Source organism: Oryzias melastigma, linkage group LG4 (assembly GCF_002922805.2).
Source record: "Oryzias melastigma strain HK-1 linkage group LG4, ASM292280v2, whole genome shotgun sequence".
NCBI classification, from domain to species: Eukaryota; Metazoa; Chordata; class Actinopteri; order Beloniformes; family Adrianichthyidae; genus Oryzias; species Oryzias melastigma.
The window spans coordinates 19377633-19381339 of NC_050515.1; positions in this window are offsets into that span (position 1 = coordinate 19377633).

Consider the following 3707-nt stretch of genomic DNA (forward strand, 5'->3'; position numbering starts at 1 on the left):
AAAAATAAATAAATGCCATAAAAATCCAAGTACACAATCTTCACACACTAAGGATGCGGAGTGATACTTTCTAAAATATACCAGTTTCAATGACTATACTGGCTAGCAATGTAGAAAATAATTTGTCATCACATGAAATCTACTTAAGTAGAAAAAATATCAACAGTATAAACATTTAAATTATTTATCCTTTTGTTCAGTTTCTTTTTTCACGAAACAAACTTCTACAGATTTGCAAGCCTCATTTTCATTTTGAACAGAGACTTGACAAACAGTTTTCAAAATGGTGACTCCCAGTAGTTCCCCGTTAAGCAGGTTACTCACCCCACCAGTTTACCAGTTTACCAGTCTGCTAGCTCCACTTCCTTAGATTAATAACAATCCACCTCAACATAGACTTCACCTTGCTCTGTAAAAGGCCGCAGACAGACAGGACTATAAAAGGCAATAACCCTCTGCAAAGCATCCTGCCCTCCGATATCTAACACATCCCAAGTAACCTTTGATATCCAATCCAATTTTACAAACTTGAATTGACTTACACTAAAGAGCTAAAATAATGCATTTACCGGCAGTAGTTAATAATAATTTGGGAGAAAACTTTGAGAGTGATGTGTGTATCTTGATTAAAAATAAACTAATTAGAATGCAGGTTTAAGCATCTATATATTTATATTTAGTCTGAATTTTTAACACGTGAGTCAATGGAGAATTGCTCCTTTCTGAAACACAAATTTTAGGTTCTTGGAAGAACTAACATTTATTTATTTGTGGTTAACATCAAAATCCTGATTTTTTTTTCCCAAATCACAAAAGTAAAAGGAAAATTTATGGAATATGCCTAATGCTGCATTCACAGTGAATGCAATTCGCATGACAAATTTTCATTGGCTGCTTCTTTTTTGACATGTGTCAAAGTTGCTGTTGGATTCTTCTCCAAAATCGTCTTGACATTCCAGACACGTGTAGGAGGACCTTGTCTAAAGTTTTTAGTATCATTGCTAAATGGAAGCATTGACCGTGTAACTCATTTACAATGTATGGAAGACGCAAGATGTGCGAATTGTTTCAGTGTGAATTTATTTACCCTTCCATCTCAATATGAAGTTGATAGACCATACAGACAATGACTGGTTATTTTAAGGAGCACATGCAAATTCTATAATGACAAATATTAAAGCCTCCCTTTTGCCATAAAATCCTCTTTGCTTTTCTCATCAGCAGTTTTACTACACACATTTTCTGATAAACTCAAAACAACAGGAATTATTTTAAGTGCACAGACCCAATCCCCATCTCACAATAAAACAAAATTAAGCAAGTATATTGGGGAAAAAAAAAATGATTTTTTTTCACAAATACCTCATGGGACCCCCATGCTAGCTTTGGGGCCTTTGTATAGTTTGCACAGAGCAAGAAATGGATAAGCCAACTAGTTGTAAGCTATCCAGGAGCAAATAATTAAAAAATACAGCCTTAAGTCAACACACCTTGGCAGTCAGACAAAGAACTAAGTTTTGCAACAAATTTCAGCACCAGATAAAATAAGAGTAGACTTTTTTAAGGGTAATTTAAACCAGCAAAACAAAATTGACTCAGCAACACTCCACTGCTCAGTCCATTGTGTGTGAAAGTTCATTTGAAAACTAAAGTGGTATAAAAGAACTTTATCTCAGCCATTTCTTTCTAGATTGTTTTCGGAACAACTTTACATCTTTAAGCAGAATTGAATTAGATTGAGACTAATATGTTTCATGAGGCAATTTGCCCCGTTGAAGACCAGCAGCCAATGCAGTTTGGTCATTCTGCTTGTCACGGCAGCTCAGGAACAGACAGTATAATGAGATAACTGCAAGCCATGAAGTTTAGATTCTGAAAGATTCAATTATTGTGTTCATTTAGAGGATTTAAAGGTGATACATTTGCCAGGAACACAACAAGATTGTGAAACAATGTCAGCACTCATGAAGCTCATGTAAAGAACGAACTTTATATTTTTTTTACTATTCTATATTAGTCAAAAACAGTGTTTAAAAAAAAGGTATTTAAAGATAATAAGAAAAAGCTGCATTCTCTACAAGGAGTAAAAAAAATAATGTTTGCCATTTCCTTCAGTCATGTTTGCTTTTATGAAGATAATACAGCCTTTGTTGCAGCTGGATGCATCCATCATATATTCATCAGTTATTCATTCAAGTACTATAGGATTAACAAACACAAAACGAAACAAAAAAAGCTGCCAATATGTTAAATGACAAAAACAACAAAAAATGCATTTTCTTTGTTTGAGCTTCTACTGATTACACGCTCCTGTAAATTGTTTTTACATGCAATGAATATGGTATACATAGAATTGCGCAAACAACTTAAAGGCTTTGATAAAAGTAAAAAGGGATTACTGCAGCTCCATATGCTGCACAATGTAGAGCTGTGAGGAAATATAAGAAATGACAAAGATGTAAGAAAAACATTTCTTCTGCTGATGCCAAGTGAACCTGGATACAAAAAATATGCTGTGGTATCAGTTCTGAGCTCCTAAATGGAATTTATTTATTTTTTACATCTAAAATTATGTTTCTTTGTACTTAAAAATGAATTGCAGACCATACCAGGCTTCACCTTGGAATACTTTTATAAAAAAAAAATAAAAAAAATAATAAATAAATAAATAAATAAAAAGATGCTTTTTTACTCAACATGGTAATTTTACCATGCAGGTCTTAAGCAGGAGATTTTTTTTTTTTTTTTACCATGCTCACCATCATCATTTAACATCCTGGCTTGATGCAATTATCAACCGGTGCTCCACATAAAGAGGCTGAGAGGATATAGATAAGTGGATTCTATCATTGTATTTTTTAGCATACACCTCAACCGGAACAAATATCAAAGCAATGTTTCTTCTCATAGCCAATTTTGAAAATCTCCCTTGAAAATACTAAACCACTTATTTTGTTTTTGTAAATTTGCAAACATGAAACTTTAAATGACATCCTGAGAGTTCCACATACAATGAATTTTAATGAAATCCCACGACATCTTGATGGTGCATTAATTTTGTCTGAAGAAAATACAAGGAATCATGGATTACACATTTTTAAAAAAGTTTTTTTAAACTCGTGCTAGTGGATTTCCAATAAGTGATTCTAAGAAAATTGAAGAAAGATGTGTCACACAACTCTTCATTTAACTACAGCTGCTATAGTTCATATATTAAAGACATTCAATTATACCAAGGCAACCATAGGAAATGATTAAAAATGGTTACAGAGGAGCAAAGACAAGGGAATTAACTAAAAGTCTTTAATTATACTTGGTGGACATTAATCACACTGAGAGATGAGGTTCATTTCCCACTCATCTTAATCTTCATCATGGTGGGAATAATAAGGGAGACCTCTGACGGAGTCCAAATGCACACTGCTACACATTCTAATATAGACGTTCTCACACCAATGCCCTTGAGGCAAACTGTGAATATGTCACAAAGTAATCCATCTAGCAGAAAAACAAGATTCACAGTTTTTACAGTCAAATAATTTTTCCCGAAGCAAATTACTTTTCTCATTACTGGAATGAAATCAGCCTTTAAGAAAATAAAAAGAATTACCATTTTTATATTTTCATCCAATGTTTGTATCACTTTGAATTTTTAGATGTGTTTTCATTCCGTCATTGAGCCATTGTGTTGCATAGTTACTCTTTGT